This window comes from Eptatretus burgeri, chromosome 4 (genome assembly GCF_056783735.1).
Source record: "Eptatretus burgeri isolate ZD-2024b chromosome 4, Ebu_testis_v1, whole genome shotgun sequence".
Lineage (NCBI taxonomy): Eukaryota > Metazoa > Chordata > Myxini > Myxiniformes > Myxinidae > Eptatretus > Eptatretus burgeri.
Genome location: NC_140964.1, coordinates 94,234,988 through 94,258,278, shown reverse-complemented (window position 1 = coordinate 94,258,278; position 23,291 = coordinate 94,234,988). Strand labels below are relative to the sequence as shown.

The 23,291-nt window shown below is 41.3% G+C and overlaps 1 long non-coding RNA gene across 2 annotated transcripts in view; it reads right to left on the bottom strand.

Moving 5' to 3' along the window:
* The window catches only part of LOC147028700 (uncharacterized), a 290,211-nt gene that overhangs the window by 70,976 nt on the left and 195,944 nt on the right, over nt 1-23,291 (bottom strand). The window contains exons 2-3 of one of the 2 annotated variants that reach the window (XR_015056940.1): nt 19,332-19,406; nt 1,623-1,751 (exon numbers count right to left, since the gene is read on the bottom strand). This is a non-coding gene — a long non-coding RNA (uncharacterized LOC147028700). Of the gene's footprint in view, nt 1-1,622; nt 1,752-19,331; nt 19,407-23,291 lie in introns of those variants that run through there. The other variant, XR_015056939.1, reaches the window with a different exon arrangement.

The window sequence follows — 23,291 nt, the reverse complement described above, 5'->3', positions numbered from 1 at the left end:
CAAGTTTCAATTTTTTCCATGGAGCGGTTTTGGAGATGGAAGTCCAAAGTTTTTCCTTTTTTCCAACATGGCTGCCACACCACGTGATCTATAACATCATAATTATCAGCAAACATTCTGCATGAGTAGTCGCACCTATGGTGAAATTGTCAATTGGATAAGCGGTTGCAGAGAAAACAGAGAGAATTAGCATGTACATACGTACAGGCAGGCAACCAAAAAACGTGCCTCCGGTGACTTCGTTAGGGGAGGCATAAAAAGCATCCTCAGTGGAACAAAAAGCTGCTGTACTACCTGAATAATCGCTCAGCAGAGGTCAGGGGCTGGGAAAGAAGAGAAAGGCTTCAACTTTTTGTGCTGACACCTTCAAAGCCTTTTATTCCCCACTTCCTTACCTTGATAGGACCCCTATTAAAACCAATTTGTATCAATGGGTTATTTTTCACTTAAATGAGTGGATCAAAGTTCTGAACTCCTTCCATGATATTTGCTTGTGTTGCCTTGTTGCTGATTCAAAGTATAATTTTTCAATGTGATTTTTTTTGCCTACACTGTCTACTCAACTCGATGGCATAATGGTAAGATTATCTGCTCTGAGTCTGGGAAGACAACTGTTCAAACCTAACCCAGCTAAGTCATACCAAAGACTTCTGAAATGGTATGTGCTGCTAACTTGCTTGATTCTCAAAATTTGAGAGGGTGGAGCACAGACAAGAAACCATTGTGCAGGCTTGATGGGCCAAACGGCATCCTTCTGTGTTGAAGTTCCTTGTGAGGAAACTCATATTTATAGTCCCATATGATGATCTCTACCCACTTGCTTTTGGGTTGTCTAGTCTGATTTTGTTTATTCGAAATATATTCCAACAATAAGCTATCATCCCAGTGCTTAACAGGAAGGGTGTTGCATCAGATGTTCTGCTGACCTTTTGAAAGAAACATTGCACCAGCTGTCTCATCGGCCAGCATTTGCTTGTGGACCTGAAATATCTCGCTTTTGAAATATCTGCACTCAAAGTGATCGCCAAGGGTAAGCCTCCCACGGCTTGCCCTTAGCGATCACCCAGACAACCATATGACCTTGACCGATATTTATGGATGGAGTGAAAATTAATAAAATGCGTCCCCATTCACAATCTATATCCATAAAACTCAACATCATGAAAATCGGAGGAAATTTATTCAAGTTATCAAAAAGGCGTTTTTTATTAATGAGGTCACAATCAAATATTTTATTAATTAGGTCACCCTAAGACCCCGATTATTTTGGTTGTTTTTTTTTTTTATGCCGTGAACAAAATTTTCTACATCATGGGTGATGAAGGTTGTGGTCAAGTTTCATTGGAATTACATGTGTAGTTTCTGAGAAGAAAACAAATACCTCCTTTGTGGGCAAACCGTCGCAGATCCCCTTAGGCCCACATTTTTCTTTTTTTAAATGCCATGCACAAACTTTGGTACACACCGGGTGATGAAGGTTGTGGTCAAGTTTCATCAATATATCGTGTGTAGTTACTGAGAAGAAAACAAATACCTATTTTGTCGGAAAACCCCCGCAGATCCCCTTGGGGCCAGTTTTTTTTTTTTTTTTTTAATGCCATGCACAAACTTTGGTACATACCGGGTGATGAAGGTTGTGGTCAAGTTTCATCAAAATCTTGCGTGTAGTTTCAGAGAAGAAGTTACAAGTGTTTGTGGACGAATTGACGGACAGACGACGCTCCATCTCATAAGCTCCCCGGAACTACGCTCTAGGTGAGCAAAAATTAGGTCAAGGGCAAAATAAATATTTCAATTCTTATAATATAAATATTTCTATTCATATTATTGATGTAAAATTGAATTCTGAAAGTCCCAGCCAGCTCAGAGATACAGCTCAGAAATTGGTGCTGTTTGGAAATAGGGAGTGCATGAAGAAAAATTAAAAAGAAACCGAAATGGTGATTTCGTACTCCAAAGGGTCGGATAAACTCTGGGATACCATTAAATATTGGAGGCACTAATTGTAGAAACAAACCTTACAACAGCTCCAAGCCGCTTAATGGGGAAGGCTTAAAAAGGATGATATGGAGTTTTTCATGTACATGTCCTGAACAAAGTCAAGAGTATTGCCTTTTGTTGGGATGCAGTACTGGATTCTCACATACTTTCAGGTTTCTCAGGACATGTTCAGCAAGGATTGGTGAAATCCTTTCAGACTAAGGCTGAATCTATAGTACCGGTGCTACTCGCATATTAATGCTACTAACACCACTATTACTACTTTTATAATAGTACCCAATTATTAACATCTTTGGGGTCGGCTGGAGAACATTTTTGGCGTGTATTTCACAAACATGGTCGCCAGGTCTTATATTCCACTGAATATGGCAGAAAATTTTAATTCGTTCAGAGTGCTGGCAATTAACGTGCCTGCTCTTCAAAAAAGACACCGGAGAATATTTATTGTTCAACAACAATCAGTGCTGGCAAAGAGTTTTATGTCTTTCTGATGGACGGCTCACAAAATGATGCATTGCCCTGTATGAGAAACACCAGGGTGACCGCTTATAGCTGGGTCGAGATTCAAAATCAGGTGAGCTCACAGGCAATTGCACTAAGCTATCCAATTAGCCCTGACACAGCTGAGGTTCACGTGCCACCTTTTTACTTTTTTTTTTTCTTTGAAATTGATGCTTAGGAGGAGTGGGGTGATTGAAGGTAAAATGGCAACACAACAATGAGGCAACAGGCAAGGGAATGAAGGAACTGGGAAAGAGAAAGGGGAGGAAACACAGCAACAGAACCAATGAAGCCCACAATAGTGTCCAGCCTGAATATGGGCACACAAACACAGCACAAAAACACACTGGAACGAAAACTCGTTTGTCGTGCTCAGTGAAGGTGCTCCAAAAGTGCAACTTCGTTTCCGAAAATTCGTTGCTCAGTGAAAGCGCACCTGTACATTACATCAACAAATTAGAAAACATCCCAAAATGTTTAAAAAAAACGCATCTGCTTTGTATTCGAACTAAAGTTGACAAAAACAATAGCATGCATATATATATATATATATATATATATATATATATATATATATATATATATATATATATATATATATATATATATATATATATATATATATATATATATATATATATACATACACACACACACACATGATTTCTTAATTGGTGTTCTCCATATTCTCATAACAAAGGTTTGTTGAAAAATTGATGTCAAAAAGTTATCTGGTAAACTAGAAAGCATCTCAAAATGCAAGTAGACAAAAAAAGGAACATGGAAGCAATGACAAAATCCGGCCTTCTCGTGCTGACGAGTGGTGGACAGGCTAATAAGGCCAACTGGTATACACTGTGACTTTGCCCTTTGATGTATTCACACAATTTTAATTAGTTTTCTTTAAATTCTCATAATAAATGTTTGTTGAAAATTTGATGCCAAAAGCTCAAATGATTGAAAAAAAAAACTTATCTCACATACATGCACGCACGCACACCTTCAATGGGAACGAAGCTTCAATGGAAACGAGGCACCCGGTATCACGCCATTCGACATGCGTTTGTGACGTGGCCTGGCCATGCATCTTGGCGGGATATGTTGATCCCTTGCTGCCAGGGGAGAAGGCCCGAGCTTTGGCGACTCCCTCTTGCAAAGTTCTGCCCGTTGTGGACGAGAGAGGCCAAGTTTTGTGGGATCAAGGACCGAGCTGAATACAACGACTTCAATGGGAATGAGAACTGAGCCGAGGACGGCAGCTTTGTTGAGGCCGAGGATCATGCAGTTCACGGAGTCATGCTGATCGACATGTGTTTTGGACATGGCCTAGCCTTGCGGCGAGTTGGGTTTTGCCAACCCCATCATGCTAAGAATGAAGTTATGAGCTTTGGCGACTCAATTTTTTTGCCAAGTTCCACCCAAATGAGACCAAGTTCCACAGGTTCCAGAACCACACCAAATGCAACAACTTTGATGGACGTGAGAACCGAGCCGATGACAGCTGCTTTGGTGAGGTCGAGAGCCATGGTCGTTGTGCAGATCGACATGCGTTTGGCTGCGGTCTAGTGCACTCAGGCCTATCAAATTGGAGGAGACAGTAATGGGGGAGAGACAATAAGGAGTCAGGAACACGCTATGGGAGGAAGGATTCTGTTAAACAGATGATGTCTGGTCTATCGGTAACAGCCTGGATTGAGAGATCTGTCAGGTTAGAGCAGAGACCTCAGATGCTTGAATTCCACACAGTTAAACATATGGGGGAGACAGGGAGACGTTGGATGCAGGATTAGGGGGTAGGCTTTGCCAGGGTGGATGAGAGGAAGGTGTGTGTGTGTGTCTGTGTGTGTGTTTGTGTGTGTCTTTGTGTGTGTGTGTGTGTGTGTGTGTGTGTGTGTGTGTGTGTGTGTGTGTGGGTGTGTGTGTGTGTGTGTGTGTGTGTGTGTGTGTAAAAGATCGTGTATGTGAGGTGCAGGTGAAAGTTTCAGTGTGTGGATTATGGGTGAAGGTTTGAGTGTGTGGGGTGCAGGTGAAGGTTTGATTGAGTGTGTAGGGTGCGGGTGATGGTTTGAGTGTGTGGGGTGAAGGTTTGATTGAGTGTGTGGGGTGCGGGTGAATGTTTAAGTGTGTGGGGTGTGGGGGGAGGTTTTAGAGGGTGAGGTGAGGAATAAGCATTTAGGGGATGGGGTGAGGGGAAAGCATTGAGAAGGTGGGGTGAGGGGGGATGCAGAAATAAGGGACATGAAGCTTTGAGGAGGTGGGGTGGGAGTGGATGCTTTTCCTGATTCCATATTCCCAACTTTGACAGATGGAGATAAAGATCATGGGATGGGAGATCGGAACAGTTGTTAAACACACAAAGAAAGGCCGTACTGTATGAGTAGGAGAGAGGGGGTGATGTTTGTGGATGAGGTGCAGAGCAGAAAAAATTATCCTTTTGAAGAAGAATAAGACACGTATATCATGATTGAGAAGAAACAGACATGTGGCATTTATCAAAGAGATACAAGGGTTGAAATGCATTCTTGAAGTGATTTTTTAAGAAGAAGAAGAAGAAGAAGAATAGGCAGAAGAAGAAGAAGAAGAGAAAGAAGCATTTTATATAATGTCGAATCATTTTGGAGAGTAGAGGTGGGGATGCAGAACAAGGAGCATAAGGAAATTCAATAGAAATGAGAATTGTTATGGAGAGAAATATGTATTTAAACGAGAAGAGGAAAATGAAAGACGTCGGATCGGATAATGTTGAGAAAATATAGATCGGATACCTGGGGGACAAACCCAGGACTAAAGCTAAAGGACTCTTCTGCCCCTGTTGGCTCTTCTGATAATTTTCTTGTCAAGGCACATATCTCTTTGGTTCATGTAAGGGAGCAAACGAAACAACACAGGATATGGCTGTTTCCTCAGCCAACTGGCAGGGATTTCAATCTGCCCTCTCCTAAAATGATTGGAACACCATCTCCACAGTACCTGATATTGATTTGACATGGGAATACTTTTCACAAATGTCTGCTTTCTATCATGCACCATTTTATCCCATCCCATCTGCGACTTTCCTATTCATCCTCTAGACCTTGGTACAGTGAATCCTTTGGGTTGCAGTCAAGCAGCTAAATTTTTCAGCGAGGACAGCTAACCCAACTGAGGGTAACTTTCGTTCATTTCGTAAGGCTTGCAACAAGTGTGTCTTGTTGGGGAGAGAGATATATATATAGATATATAGATATATATATATAGATATATATATATATATATATATATATATATATATATATATATATATATATATATATATATATATATATATATATATATATATATATATATATATATATATATATATATATATATATATATATATGAGAGGTATGTATATATGAGCCTGGTGTTGGCGCAGTGGTTAGGGCAGTGGCTTGGGACCCAAAAGGTCCTGAGTTCAAGCCCCGTTGGGACACTGAATTAATAAATGTATATTGTGTGTGTGTATGTATGTATATATATATATATATATATATATATATATATATATATATATATATATATATATATATATATACACCAAGTCGAAAACACCAGGGGGGTGACTCAGCCTGTCATCCTTCCGAGGTCAGCGAAATGAGTACCAGTGTACTGGGCTCGGTGTATCCGAGGTCGGCCGAAATGAGTACTGGGCCGGTTAAAATAGGTGTACCATATCCCTGTGTCGTAAGAGGCGACCAGGGTTGCGTCAGGAAGGGCATCCGGCGTAAAACGTGCCAAATCACAATGCGGATCATACGGATGATCCGCTGTGGCGACCCCTAACGGGAGCAGCCGAAAGAAGAAGAAGAAGATATATATATATATATATATATATATATATATATATATATATATATATATATATGTATACCTCTCCCTTGGAGGAGACGAATGGGGGAGAGACAAGGAGTTGGGGATGTGCTATGGGAGGAAGGATTCTGTTAAACAGATGATGTCTGGTCTATCGGTCTCAACATTATCCGATCCTACGTAATTCATTTTCCTCTCCTCGTTTCAATATATATTTCACTCCATAACAATTCTCATTTCTATTGAATTTCCTTATGCTCTTTGTTCTGCATCCCCACCTCTAAATAACCCTCTCTCTGGCAGCTATATCCTTCCTGAGCTGTTGTGACCAAAACTGCACAAAATATTCTAGATGAGGCCTCACTAAATTCCTACACATTGTTAAAACCACCGATTTTGATTTATAATTTATTCCCCTACTAATACAACCTAAAACCTTGTTTGCTTTGCCTTGAGCCACCTGGCACTGGACTGTCTGCTTACCTCCCGTATCTATTACCACCTCCAGATCCTTTTCCTGTGACATGCTCCAAAATTGTCCCTTGCATCATGTAATCTTGCTTTTCATTATTCTTACATATCCCCAGCACCTTACACTTGCTCAGGTTAAATTGCATCTGCCAATCTTTTGCCCAATCTATGCAAGAATCAATACTTTTCTGAATCTGATCACTACCCCCTCTGCTATCGACCTTACCTCCAAGCTTTGTGTCTTCTGAAATTTTAGAAAGCCTGCTCTTCACCCCAGAATCCAAATCATTGATGTAATATTGAATAATAATGGTCCAAATTCTAATCCCTGAGTTATCCCACTACTTACATCCTCCCAGCAAGACATTCTCACACTTACAGCCACTCTTTGCTTCCTCTCACTCAGCCAGTTTCCAACCCATAAGCTACCTGATCAGCCACTCCACAAGCCATCACCTTGACTAAAAACCTCTTACGTGGTACCTTATCAAATACCTTTGTAAAGTCTCGATGTAGCCTACTATGTCCACCGCCATTCCCTCATCCACCACATGAGAAACTGCTTCATAGAACTCCATTATCTTTGTGGGACAAGACCTACCTTTGGTAAACCCTTTGTCAGACCTGACCTACCTTTAATTTGTTTGTATTTATTTTAATTTTCTCATCTGGTCCATAATTAATGTCTCCAGCACCTTCCCCACAACTGAAGTCAAACAACCAGGTTTATAGTTTCCCAAATTCCTCTCTGGATCATTTCTTAAATAATGGTGTTACATTTGCTACTCTCCAATCCTCCGGTTCCTGTCCTGACTCAAATGAGCTATTAAAGATATCTGCTAACATCTCGCTTATCTGCTCTATCACCTTCCTCAAAACTCTCGGGCGTACATTATCTGACCCAAGAGCTTTATCAACTCAAAGATTTCCTCGCTATTCCTTTACTTCCACCGTTCCAATCTGGTTCTTCTGTAAAAACCCTTCCTCACCTCCTTGATAGATTCTCTGAGCTATTGTCAATTCTCCAAACTGTTCTTGTATAAATGTTGAAGCAAAATACCTGTTTAATGAGCCTGCCATTTTGATTAATTCACAAACCTCTCTCCCTGTGCTATTTCTTTCCTCAATGGGGCCACACTTATCCTAACTTGTTCTTTTCCCCTTATATACTTAAGTAATGCCTTGCTTGTGTCAGGCCAGGTCAGATTATATCTGTGACTTGCTCTAGGTACCATGTAAACCTGTACTAATCTGTTCCGTGGTCGGGTTGTCGGTGATTAAACCGTCTCCCCCACCAAGTTTCTTGGTGAGGAGGGTGTATGATATGGACACCCAGCAGGATGAAGAACAAAACCTGTCAAAGGGTGGAGGAACTCCTTGTGAGCCAACAGCCATCCATATATTGTGCCGAACTTGTCTGTGGATATCCTCCTGCAGTTGCGTTACTTTTTATGAGGAGGTTGGTGGCAGGATTTGCATGATGGCCACCGTAAAACCCTTCATTCCGCAAAACATTCAAAAAGAATTTTAAAAATCTGAAAACCCACTCCGTGGGAGTACCTCTTGTTCAGCTGCCCTTCACAGGGCAGCTCACCAGATGACAGGATTGGGGGAACGCCTTCGGGACCCCCAATCTTTGATGAGAGGAAGGAAACCACAGGGGAACCTTTCCGGATCAGATTGCGGCAGTGGTGTCGAGGTGGTGCTGAGGTGCCGGCCACCAGAAAGCGGTCCCCTTGGGTTAACATGATTTATTCCCTTCGGGTGGGTGCCTGGAATGTCCAATCCCTAAGATATGATGATCACCTGTCTCTGTTATCATCTGAGGTCAAGTGTTTGGACATCGGTATTGCAGCACTCTCTGAGGTTCAGAGACCAGATTGCGGCGAGATCATGGGGGGTGATTACACCTACTATTGGTCTGGTCACTTAGATGGTTACCATGCCCAAGTCGTTGCTGTAGCTGTGTCTAATAAGCTGGCTCCAATGATAACTGAGGTAACACCGGTCAACGAGCATATTATGAGACGAATGATTCATCACTCCTTGGGTGTCATTTCCCTGTTCTCTGTATATGCTCCGAATGAGGCAAGTGATCTCACCGTGAAGGATGCATTTTATGCCACGCTCGACTCTGTGGTTGATCAGTGGCCCAGGCGAGATACTCTTTTAGTCTTGGGGGATTTCAATGCATTGACTGGAACAGGCAAGGATGATTATGAGACATGTGTTGATCCCCACAGGTCTGGAACTGTGAACCACAATAGCAATAAGTTCCTTGACTTTACAAGAAGTCATGGACTTAGGGTGGCCAGTTCATGGTTTCATCGCCCAAAAGCTCATCACTGGACATGGTATTCCAATGCTGGCAGTGTGGCAAAGGAGATTGACCATGTGCTCATTGATGGTCGTTGGAGGATGATCCAGAAATGCAAGGTCTACCGAAGTGCTCAGTTCCTCAATATTGACCACAGGCTTGTTGTAGCAACTCTGAAGTTTCAGCTTAAATCCAGGAAATGGTACTATCCCAGCCGAGGCTGGATGTTGGCAAGCTTAAGGATGAGAGGGTAGCTGAGGAGTCAGTGAACAGGCTGAGTGGAGATTTGGGAGGGTCTCGGTGCTTTAGCGGATCCTGAATAATTCTGGAGTGCCTTCAAGACCACCAGCCTTGATGTTGCCAGTGGATGTCTTGGAACTCACTGCAGGGCAAAGAAGAATTTGTCTCACAAGGGACACTGGATACCATTGACCAGATTCGCAGGGCCAAGCTGAGTGGCAGAGCTGAGCTGTTCAGGGAGCTGAGGCGTAAAAGTATTCGTGCACTAAGGGTGGACATGGAGGCCTATGTACGAGGAATCTGTGAGGGGGTAGAACATCACCTGTGGTCAAGTGATTCTCATCCTGCTTACAGAGGAATTCACGCATTGCGTTCCTCCAAGCCCATCCCTCGGTGTACTGCAGTTAAAGTAGAGGATGGTGGGCTCTTGAAAGAGCAGTCCGAAGTGAAGGCCCGCTGGGCCGGTTACTTTGAGTGGCTGTACCATGCAGATCCACCAGCTGTCAAGTTGGATGTCAGGGGTGTGACAATCCCAATTGCTGACCCTCCAATCAACTGTGGTCCACCTTCGTTTGTGGAAACATATGCTGCAGTGAACTGGTTGAAATAGAGCAAAGCTCCTGGGCTCTGTGGCATCCATGCTGAACTTCCCAAGGCTGGTGGAAATGCTGCACTCATTTCATTCCATGCAGTTCTGTTCTCTGCCTGGAACACAGGCATCATGTCAACTGACTGGAGGAGGGGCCTTGTTGTCCCTATCTGGAAAGGGAAGGGTGATCACCAAGACTGGAACAACGACCGAAGGGTTACGCTTCTCTCAGTGCCAGGAAAGGTCTTTGCTCAGTTAATTCTTGATAAGGTTCCCCACCATCTACTTGAGCACCAGCGTCCAGAACAGTCAGGCTTTAAACCAAAGAGGTCAGCGAATAACCGTAGCCATTGCTCTTTGGGTCCTCACCAAACGCAGACGAGAGTTTAGGCAGGGGCTACTTGCAGCCTATGTTGATCTCTGTAAAGTGTTTGATTCATTGAATCAGGATGACCTCTGGAGGATTCTTTGTCTTCATGGGGTGCCACCAAAACTGATCGATCTGATGTCTGAACTGTACTCTGGGACTGAGAGAGCTGTGGGATGTGGTGATACCATCTCTGACTTATTTCCAGTTTATACTGGAGTTCTTCAGGGGTGTATGCTGGACCCACACTTTTCAGCACTTGTATGGACTGGATTCTGGGGAGGATGTCAGAGAGATCAAGGTGCGATGCAACGTTTGGGAATGTCAAGATCTCTGTCCTTGATTTTGCAGATGGAGTCATCTTTGCAGAGACTCTAGATATCCTTTTGGGGGCCCTTGAGTTGCTGAATGAGGAGTCTGAGGCTTTGGAGTTATGGGTTTCCTGGGTCAAAACTTAGGTCCAGGCTTTCAATGACATCTTTAATGCTGCTATCCTGTCTGTGCCTGTTTGTGGTGAGGATGTTGAGGTCCCAGAGAGATTCACTTACCTTGGCAGTGATATTCATGTCTCTGCTGGCTGTGAATCAGAAGTCAACAGACATCTAGGTCGGGCCTAGGGAGTCATTGATTCAATGGATCAAGGGGTGTGGTGCTGCTGGTACCTGTGTGGAAGGAAGAAAGTCCAAGTCTTCAGGTCCTTGGTGCTTCCAGTCTTGCTCTATGGATGTGAGACTTGGACTCTGGCCAGGATTTGAGACAGAGACTTAATTCCTTTGGTACCAGTTCTCTTTGGAAAATCCTTGGCTATTGCTGGTAGGACTTTGTCTCCAACAAGTGGTTGCTGAGAGAGACTCAAATGAGATTTGTTACCTGCATAGTTTGTGAGCATCAGCTGCAGCTGTATGGACATGTGGTTCATTTTCCTGATGCTGATCCTGCTCACCAGGCTCTCTCAGCAAGGGAGCCTCATGAGTAGAGGAGGCCAATGGGCCGACCTCATGCCTCATGATTGCAGCAGGTTGATCAGCATCTCAATGAGATGGGGATGAGCCAGTCATCTGCCTGGGGGATGGCCAGACAGAGGCCCCTGGAGTACCGGCAGAAAGTGGATGCAGCGACGCGCTGCTCCGGCGCATGCTTCCATACCTGACCTAACCTATTGTCCTTCATATTCTTAGCCATGTCCATCTCATACTCTCTTGTGGCTTGCTGAATTATTTTCTTGACTTCTCTCTGATTACTACGATACTGATATAAATCTAACTCCAGTGGCCAGTCCTGTTATTTTATACCTAACAATGAAATGCTTCTGCTTCTCCTTAATGGCATGCCTTATCTCACTACTCAACCACCCTGGCCACTTTCTGCTTCTCGCTTTCCACCAAACTCTCATGAACAACCAACAACTAGTTTTACACAGTACCCCCATTAACCTTTCTGAACTCAACCATTTTACTTGCTGACTTGCTCGCTTTAGTTTCCTCTCTTCTTTTCCTGTTCATTAATTCCATTGATGTCTGTCCCACTCTCAGTTCTACCTTGCACTTTCATGAGTCTCGCTCCTGCAAACAAAAATATGTATATCAGAGAAGATGGTGCCGAGCCACAAACGAACCTGGAACCGGAACTTTCTGGAGAAATCCTTGGTTGTTTCTAGTTTATGGACATACAATCTACCATTATAATCTTGCTTAAATATAATGGAGTATGGCAGTACTCCATATTGAGGAATGATGCGGGGAAAAAAATGCCCCCCATTCAAATGTGTACACAATGATATGCTCATAGACTACTATAGAGTGAAGTTATATGCATTAAAAAGCCATACCTTTTATTCTTGAGCATTTTCTGAACTCCCGAGATTTAAAAAGATGCCAGAATACGTCACTAAAGTACTACATCGGGAGATCACTAAATCATCAATTTGTACTTCTTCTTCCCCTCTAAAAGCAATGTAAAACTGTAGCCCAACCTACCCCAATAAATGATGAAGCCATGATGGTGACTCCAACGTGAGGAAGTTACTTTGTCTCTGTGCGAGTGCACGCAACCCAAAATTTAAAAATTGATTAAACATTAATTGTTTTATTCGGAAAGGAAATTGAAGATAAATGTGGACTCAACCAAACCATGCCAGGATCATGACAGGGGGGAATGGACAGTGGACAGAACCATCCCAAAAGCGATATATATATATATATATATATATATATATATATATATATATATATATATATATATATATATATATATATATATATATATATCCAAGCCATCCCCCAAATCAACTGAAACAAGTATTAAAGCAATTTAATAACAAAGATGGATTTAATCCATACCAAAATAACAAAATATATAAAACATTAAGTACTTTGTTATTTTTAAAACATCCAAAAAAAATGGAAATGTATAAAATTTGGCGGTGTGAGGAGCGAAGATGGGAAGTTTGTTAATGTGATATTCATCACAGCCTTTTTGGATGCTGAATACTGAATAATATACAACACACTAAGAGGAAGATGAAAATAGAATTGCAAAATGCAAAGCCTGTCCGCATTTAAAATGTATCGCCTTTTATATTCAGTCTTCCTTTTTTTGACAAGCGCAGGCAGGTGCCAACACCAAGCTGGAGCAACTCGTATATAGGATAAGCACTTTATGAAAACAAATTCAATGCACAAATCGACCCCAGCCCCCCCCCTCCTCTAATATCATTCGGTTTTTGTAAGTTTATCATGCAAAGCTACAAGAGGATTGTGGTGTTGTAATGTGTCATCATAACGTGATGTCATTCCTACCTTGTTTGGTTGTTTTTTCGAGATTTCATCCCTCTTTTTTTTTTTTTTACACTTTTTAAAAAAATTTTTTACTAGTACTCTATTAATGTATTGCTTCATCTAGCCACATTGTGGTTTTATTGTGGTGATTTTGGGAGCATGCCATGATTTTGGAAATATAAAATTATGGCACGAATATATGAGACTGTCTTAAAGGTGTAATTCTGATTGATCACAAAATACACAAAGTATTTTAGCATTGATAAATACAGCTGAATCACAAATCCAGACACCAAGCTTAAAACACTGAAAGTGAAGATGTTCCATAAAAGTAATGTCTTAACGGAAGCAGTGGCAGAACATCAGTTTAGAATCATATTTGCTTCCCTTTGGAAATGAACTGACCCGAGACAACTGCTTCTAATTTTGTACTACCCATGGAGCTGCCATGCTAGGCGTTCTTGGGAGATCATCAGACTTTAAAGACAACAACAAATATGTCGGGAGATAGTTTTAATTAATTAAGTTTCCTTAAAAGCACCTTGAGATGCTTCAATGGGGGCTGGCTAAGAGGCCTATTTGAAAGCTGTGTTTTGGGCTTTTATACAGCGAATGTGGGTGTGTGGAGTTTGAGGCCTCAGCTTCAACTTATTTTGTTAAGTACAGTATTGCAAACAGCATGCATTGTGCATCACTTTGATCGATTATATTTTTGCAAAGTTCCACACAGTTCCCTCACCTCTCAAACCTCCCTTTTTGCTTGATCACCAAATTACGACAATAAACATAAATGGTTTGTAGAAGCAACTCTTTTTGAATTAATTACCTCTGCCACTGAAGGTGGATTGAGATTATGTTTTCACCCCCTTCTGTTGGGTCGCCGAAATAGGTGACCCTTATTGTCAGTAATTCTGTCTGTTTGTTTGGATGTTTGTTCGTTTGTCATCAGCATAATTGGCAGTAAACAGGGGCCGATTTTGACCAAACTCGGGTGGTAGGTACATCTTATGACCTAGTGCTTTGGAAATTGTGATGGTTGCTAGGGACGCTTTGGTCCCCTAGCAACAGCCGAAAAACCTTCAAAATCGGTACCGTTCACGCGAAATCAATTCCGAAAGCCATTATCCCACGTAGGCTTATGAAATTTGGCATGCATCATCTATAGGTGATGCTCTACCAAATATATTCCGGTTTTTTGTGATATATGGAATAGTTTACCCACAGCGCCCCCTACAAATGGGGTATGCCCGAAAATTGGTGAAAAATTGAAGGCCCCCTAGCGACCAGGTGAGTGCATCGATCCGAATGAAACTTTGCAGGTTCATAGCACGCAATGAGTACTACAACTTTGCCTCAGGAAATATTGACCTATATTGCTTAGGTCAGGGGTCAAAGGGCAAAAATCGATAATATGCGAGAGCTGGAGGTGACTTCGCGCCAAATGCTACTCCTCCGAGGGTTATGGTCAGATGGTCATGAAAATTCACACTAATCATCTGGAATGCATTTTGCACAAAAGCTCAAGCCGGATTTTCGATTTATATCTTTGTTCACCCACAGCACCCCCTCGAACTTTGGGGATTTCCGATATCAAACCGCATTTTCGGTACTTTTCATTCAAATTGATACCGAGTAGTTATTAGTAGATGGAACTCGATGAGATTTGGTATGCATAATCTTAAGGTGATTCTCTATCTGCTATATGACATCCATTTTTTTCTATATCTTATAGTTTCCAAATGGTAACCCTCTTAACTTGGGTGTCCGATGGCCATTGAGCATTCCCGCTGAAAATTCAAAGTACACTAGCTCCAAGATGGTTGAACCTAATCAAATGAATCTTTACATGCTTATAGATCGTAATGAGTACTACAACTTTGCTCATTTGCATAATGACCTATCTCGAGTAGATCAGGGGTGAAAGGTCAATAAGTGCATTTTCCGGGTGAAATGACCATTCAAATCCCCCTTGCTCCTACACGGATTAACCGATACGAGTGAAAGTTCATAGGTGCAGAGTACTCAATGGGTACTACAACTTTGTTTCAGGACATATTGACCTATCTCGGCTAAGTCAGGGGTCAAAGGTCAATGAGTGCATTGTTCGGGCAAAATGACCATTCAAAGCCCCCTTACTCATACACGGGTTAACCGATTCGATTGCAATTTCGGAAGTACTTAGTACTAGATTAACTCAGATCAGGGGTCAAAGGTCATCGGATGCTCGGCGACCCATGGCCGCCTACTGGCTTGTCTGTTTGTTTGTCTGTCTGTGAACAGGATATCTCAAAACAGCTGCGGATGGATTCGGATGAAATTTGGTGGAGATGTTGGGTGTGTATCTAATTTTTGAGTGATTCTTCACCATTGAGATCGGGATAGGGTCAAAAATTACGCATAGCATGATATATTAAAAAGTTATGGACGGATTCTGACGAAACTTGGTGGACAGGTTGGAAGTGTAATGAGGAAGAATTGTTTCAACTTTGATGAAGATCCGCATCCGAATCCGAAAATTTTTCAGTGATTCTTTACTGTTGAGTGATCTGACTAAAACTGATATATAGCATGATATTCCAAAATTTGTAGACGGATTTGAACAAAAGTTGGTGGACAGGTTGGGTGTGTGACAAGGCCAAATCGATTCGATTTTGGTGAATGTCTGGATCCGGAACAAGAATTTTTTAATTTTTTAGTGATTCTTCACCATTGAGAGATGGGGCCAAAAAGGATATATCGCAATTATTGCATGATATCTCAAAGCATTATGGACGAGTTATGACAAAACTAGGTGTATGAGTTGGTTAGGTGACGAGAAGAAGCCGATTCGATTTTGGATGTCCGGATCCAGATTCGGCCTATCAGTAGGGTAGAAAAAGTATACCGTTCATCCTGGCAGAGATATACACTCCACTGAGTGCCGTTCTAGTTCTTAATGTGCTGATATTAGCCCGTGCAGCGGGAAATTGTGTGTGTGTGTGTGTGTGTGTGTGTGTGTGTGTGTGTGTGTGTGTGTGTGTGTGTGTGTGTGTGTGTGTGTGTGTGTGTGTGTCCAAGCCATCACATTTTCTTTCCCATTTGAGCTTTTGTCATCAAATTTTCAACAAATCCTTATTATTCGAAAATGGAGAGCACAATTTAATAAAATCTACATTTTTTTTTTTTAGCTGTTTGTTTTTTCGTCTAATTTGAGTACAAAGTGGTGACGGACGGGCTGGCTCTGCATCTTGGGATGCGTTCTATTTTCATATTGCAACGTAGTTTGAGTCAAATGTCAATTGTGTATTTCATCACGTTTTGGATATGGGTGGTGGTTTTGGTGCAAAGTGAGAACATGATCGATGTATTTCCTCAGGTTTTTGGATGCAATATCATTGCAAGAATGATATGAGCAGCAAAAGCGAATCTGTTGGGTTAATGACAGCTATAGAAGCAATCGAGTGGCAGATGGTGGCTTAAGATGGTGTCCAGGTGGTGATTGTGCACGTGCTTCGGACAATCTCTCCGTGTATTTGCATGAATGGTCTAAGGAGTAATTCTGAATTTAAGAATTATTATCATCATGATTATTACTATCATTATTATTGTTATTATTTATATGAATGTGCCAGATTTTTGTTGTTGTTGTTGTTACAGGATCATAATTATGGACCTGCCACACACACATCATACATACATGGATATAGATGAATACACTAGACACAACACAGCAACTGAGCTTGGGGGAAGTGCCATCACTTCCCAGGGCACTCTGGGTACCAGCTAGTTCATAATAATGGTGCTGCTTTTCTCACCCCACTCAGGGAGCCATTTCCTAGTGGAGGAAATTCCTCCTCCACATATATATCAATCTATGGAGATTGTCCGAGCTCATCATACGAAAATACGCAATTTGGTGTCCGTCTGTCTGTGTGTATTTTTCACCATGATACATTGGGTCACTACTTATCCAATCTCAACCAAACTTTACAGGATGCCTAAGAGTCACATGAGGGAGATTGTATAGCAACTTAATTCCCCCCCCCCTTCTCCCCCACAACCCACATGGGAAATCCTTGTTATGGTGTATTTCAGTGTTAAGATAGCTAATCATGGTGTTTTTCCAAAGCTGCTTCTAATTTAAAAAAAAGTAATAACACCAATGATAATATTAATACAAATAATATCACCTCTCCCCAAAGGTTTTTCCTCCTCAGACAAACGCCATGTTAACGTGTATAAATAGCTTATCTTGGCATTTAATGGGATACCCCCACCAGAAGTAAAATATATTATAAACCACAAACATGTATGATTACCTTTTCAGACAGTCGCTACTGTTGTTTAAGACAAAACCAAAAGGGAGGAAACCCAACATTATTGAGGCATTACAGTACATGCTAACGGACTCAGTATATGCAAACAGACTGAAACCGAGATCTATTGTAATTTGTATACCCCAGAGAGGATAATAACATGACCCTTCCTGCTGCTCACATATGGAGTTGGTGTTCTTGTCCTTTTACATGCTTAATTTCAAGCAAAGAAGCAGCACATACCATTTTAAAAGTTTTTGTTATGACTGGTATGGTTGGAACCACCAACCTCCCAGATTCGGAGTAGACACGTAAACCATTACACCACCAAAGTCTGGTGTACATCCAAGTTTGATGAAGTCTGGTGAATCATACCAAATAACTTAGCTTTGATGTCGAACAATGAGGATTTTATTTAATAAAGAAGTCAAGACTCGTGGAGGAGGTAAACAACAAAGGGTGGCAGGTTGACAGATAGACAGAGAACTTTGGAAAACAGGTGGACAAAAAAAATGCACCAACACATGAGTGAAGAGATTTGAGAAAAAGGAGTGTTGAGGATGATTATGGAGAGGAAAAAAAAAGTGTTGGGAGGACAGAGCACTTGCCTTTGAGCTGTCGACTCTGGGCTTGATTTCCGAACCTACTCCATATTGTCATGAAGGTGCGTCAATGAGTGTGCCATCTTTCGGATGGATGTTAACCTGACCATCCTGCCTTGGTGTTTGCTGATGGACATTCAAAGTGTCTTTTGATGAAGAGTAGACAAGGTACTGTCGGCACGTTGAGCAAATTACAAATTCCTTTCCTAGCATGACACAGTTATTGATGTAACCAGCAGCCAGATGCTGCACACAAATGAATGGATGAATGAAGAGGTTAACACATGAGGTGGTGATGGGCAGCATTCTCAAATGATTGATAGGGAAGAGCAGGAGACAACATGGCAAATGCTAATGATAATATTGCACGTTTCTGTTGAACTTTGACATTGCAGAAACAATATAATTTTGCACATTATAGAAAAACAACAACACCATTTTCTGTGATCGTTGCAATCCGAAACTTTTGGATGAGGGTTGATGAGATTGGCTTGCAGACATTTTTTTTTTCTTGATTATTTCCCATTTCGTGAGAATGCAATTTTACAGCAATTTCTTTTTTTAATCAATGAATTGGAATGAAATTGTAAATGGAATCCTGTTCGATGAGAAACTGAAATTTATTTTATATATATATATATATATATATATATATATATATATATATATATATATATATACAGTATATATATATATACAGTATATATATATATATATATACAGTATATATACATATACACACATCACTGTGGATGGGCCAAATGTCCTCAAGCTACTTGTTTCACCAGAATAATCTCGTCTACGTCAATGTAAAACCATTGCTTTTCTTTCCATTAAGTTTCCAATCTGCTTAGAATACATGAAGTTGTCCTGGAAACATTTGAAAGGATCTCTCAGAAAAAGATCTCCAACATCTAGTCAAAGGTCGTCAGGACCATGTTTTTTTCGTTCATCTTGATTTAAGGTATTTGGGTGCACGCTTGGTGAAGTCTTAGCAAAGCAGATGATGCCCCGTTGCCCTTCGGCTTGTCTATTCATCTTTATTTACCGTGAGGTATCCTCACACATCCAAACTCAGAACTACACACACACACACACACACACACACACACACACACACACACACACACACACACACACACACACACACACACACACACACACACACACACACACACACACACACACACACACACACACACACACACACACACACACACACACTTCTAGCTTCAATATCTCAGGGGTAAGAGCCCCTCATCATTCTGGTATACAAGTGTGCTGAAAGTAATCCGAGTTCTTTCTTTGAAAGCTTATTGATAGGAAGGGCAGTGGTTTACCTGTGAGCGCGGGCAGTGGATTGGGACGTGACCACAAACTCTTCCGAGTCTTTTTCCATCACTGTGGTTCATTCCCTGGAGAACAGATGAAACAGAACACCAAGTATACATACATACACACATATATATATATATATATATATATATATATATATATATATATATATATATATATATATATATATATATTCGTTATACCCCAAATACCCAGGCGGTGGGGGAGTGGGTGGGTCGGAGGTTGCATGGTTGTAGATTTGAAGATTTAGGATGAAAAGTAGAGTAAAAATAAAAATATGAAATGCACCTTTCAATAATATGAGTGCAACACACATAAAATGAGTATTCCTCTGAACATTTCATTGGTTGTGGTGTCGTTTTGAATCCGACTATGGCGATCATTTTTAGATCCTTGTGGAGGATCTCTAAGTCTTACTCACGTTGTTGTTCTTCATCTTCTTCTTGTGGACTTTTTTGTTTCACTGACTACAGTTTTCATCCAAACTTCCTGAAACTTGGCATATATATGTAAAAATACCCCGCGCAGACAGTAACCATCTCCGATTTTGGAAATTCCTTTGAGAAAAAAAGTTATGACGTCAAAATATCTCCGCTAATGGAAATCGCCTAAAAGATTATCTCCGAAACTAGGGAAGCTTTTTAAATTCTGTTTGTGGGAATCGAACAGAGCATTAGCAGAGATGAATTACCACACATATGATACATCACGATGACGTCATATCAATTTTTATGACGTCATTCCTATTTTTTGACATTTTTTTGTTTCACAACCCAGAGGTTTCATCAGATCTTCGTGAAACTTGCCATGTATATGCAGAAAGGCCACACGCAGGCAGTAACCAGCTCCAATTTTGGAAATTCTTCCTAGAAAAAAAGTTGACGTCATAATATCGCCGCTAATGGAAATCGCCTATACCATTATCTCGGAAACTAGGCAAGCTGTTTGAATTTTGTTTGCGGGAATCAAGCCGGGCATTAGCACAAATAATTAATCGCAAACCTGATACATCACAATGGCGTTATATTCGTTTTTATGACGTCATCATTAAGAGGACGAGGATCTTCGCTCATTTGAGTTTGTTGTTAACATAACCAAGCACCTCTCTTAATCATTTGCTCTGTTCCCCCCCCCCCCCGAGTGCCGTAGTGAGCAGCTTACAAAGCGGTTGATACGAAATAGCTGCCTTGGAAAGCGATAGCAAGCCGTTTGCAAACGAAACACCTGAGGTTGGATCTTAATCTTTGGCATTGAACACAGGATAACAATTTACACTGCACACTCCATAATGCAGCACGCCCTGCTAGCCCGACATCGTGATGTCATTTTTTAGTCTGATTACATTTCACCCTGGATCGAACCCATCTGAATCGAATGGCTCATAGATTAACACGCTGTCATTTACTGAGCTATACTGCCATTGTACAATGACATTTGAAAATAAAGAATACTTTACTTGAACTAATGGGGTTCTTTATAAATAATAAATATCCATGGTGTGTAAATTAAAATGTAATTGTTTAGAATAAAGTCACCTGGTAATATGGGTAATTGTAGCAGGTGAGCATGTGTGCTGGGCTTGTAAAATGATATTTATAACATTTCGGGAAAGCAGTGCTACCCTTCCTTTATCGTTTTGATTTTCTCATTTCCCACATCTATGACATCACTGCAGCAGCTTTCTTGACAAGATGAATGCCACACAGTCATAAAAAGGTTACAAAGAGTCGTGTTCTCATTATCAAGGGCCATGAGCATGACTTTGTGACATTATCACAAATGTGGGAGCTCTTGATTATACGGAAATGGCAAGTGGGGGTTTGGGGGGGAATGGCTGGAATGAGGGTGGAGCGATAAGGGGTATATATACCAACAGAGCAATCATAGCACTCTGTAATTTCACTGTCCCGAGCTTCTCTGGGAAACACCTGTCATCGGCCGCCGATGGCTTTATATCGGCTTTTGTTCAAACAAATCAATAACACATTTACACATGTAAAATTAAAAAAAAAAATTCCATCAAAGCTTAGAAATAATTGGGAGAAATAAAACGCCTTAAAAACTTGTTACATTGATGGAGTGGGCTGTCAGGGACAAGGCACAATTTCATTAATTGTTTTTCTTTCCTTGTGCTCCTTTCACCTGCATGCTTATAACCATCTCCATATTAAGTAGGCATTAGACGAAAGAGTGGGGGACTAAGAAAAGGATGGAGTGTGGCACGAATATAGCAGAAAGGAGAAGGCAAAAGAGGTCGGAGGAAAGGTAAGAGTAAGGAAGCAGCCTGTAACTGTCCCTATTTCTTGCCCCCCATCTGAACCACCGGCTCATGACTTAGAGAACCCAGGTTGAAATACCATGTAACATATGTGTGTTTTTCCATTGTCTTCTGATGCCCTTGTCATTCATGTAGTAGCACACTGATGTCTACTAATGTCTTTGTCCTGAATGTGATTGGTGTCCAACGTCCTACATGAGCCCGAGATCGCTGTTACAAAAATAAAATACATAAAAAGTATGATTTCATAATAACTTGATGTACATAATTTGTAGATGACCATTCGCAGCATTTCGGCTGAAGCTTTTCCTTTAATTAGGCTGAGTTAACTGCCTTCAGGATTGTGCACCAAACAAAGCGATTAGCTATCTCATCTGGTATGGATCATTCTGCTCCCAACCCCCCCCCCCCACCTCCATATGGTGAAAAAAAAGGTTTCATACATGACTGAAAATAAACACGTGCATTACGTAAACGAGGTGCAAAAGCATATCGCCTTAACTGCAGACCGATGAGCTTACTTCCAATCATCAGCAAGATCATAGAATCCATCATCAAAGTTCACATAACATCATTCCTTTTCTCCAACAGCCTCATCTCAGATCATCAATTCAGATCCAGACCTGGGACCTTGGACATGCTGCTTCTTCTCTTCCAACAATGGATGGAGGCCCTCAATATCAGACTTGAGATTAGGGCCATCTCTCTGGACATATCTCGTGCTTTTGATGCAGTCTGGCAACCTGCCTTGCTCTCCAAACTCTCTCCCTGAAGAATCCAAGGCCAACTCCACATATGGAATACTGACTTCCTCTACTCTCGTAGCCAACATGTGGCTCACAATTATTTCATTTCCTCTCCCTGTCAATGCTGGAGTGCCCCAAAGCAGTGCTCTGTTCCAGTCCTCTTCCTAATCATCATTGATTTTATCTCTCTGACTCTCTGGAAAATCCCCTATATCTCTTTGCTGATGACTGCAACCCTCTGCTGTGACATCCCTCATCCTTCAGACAGACAGGCTGCAGTCTCTTCCCTCTCTTCAGAGTGTGATAGAGTGAAGAGCAGGTCAAACCCTTGGAATATGTCTTTCAATCCTGACAAATCTCAAACCCTCACTCTGTCTCTTCGAAAGCACCATATGGCAAATCCTCCTCTCTACTTTATCAACAATCTTCTTGAATAAGTTCAATAACTCAAACACTTGGGTATCCTGATCAGATATGATGTTTCTTGGACAAACATTTTAAGTTGGCCTCCAAAGCCATTCACTGGGTAGTCTTTCTTTGCCACACCAAAACACTTATCCACGTACAAGGCCTTCATCCACAATTTGTGGAATATTGTTCTCCCCCTCGACTGGTGCTCCTGCATCACACCTTGCTCAGCTTGAGGCTCTGGAAAGCAAGGCCTTCAAGATCATTGTAATCTCCCATGATGAAGCTGAGTCGATGGACCTACAGTGCCTATAGAAAGTCTACACCCCCTTTCAAAATGTTGACCTTTTGTTGCCTTATAGCCTGGAGTTAAATTGCATTAAATCAGACTTTTTACACCTTGATTTACACATAGTAACCCACAACTTCGAAGTGAAAAACAAATTCTACAAATTTCAGAAAATTAATTAAAAATGCAAAAGTAGAATATCGTGGTCGGATAAGTGTCCACC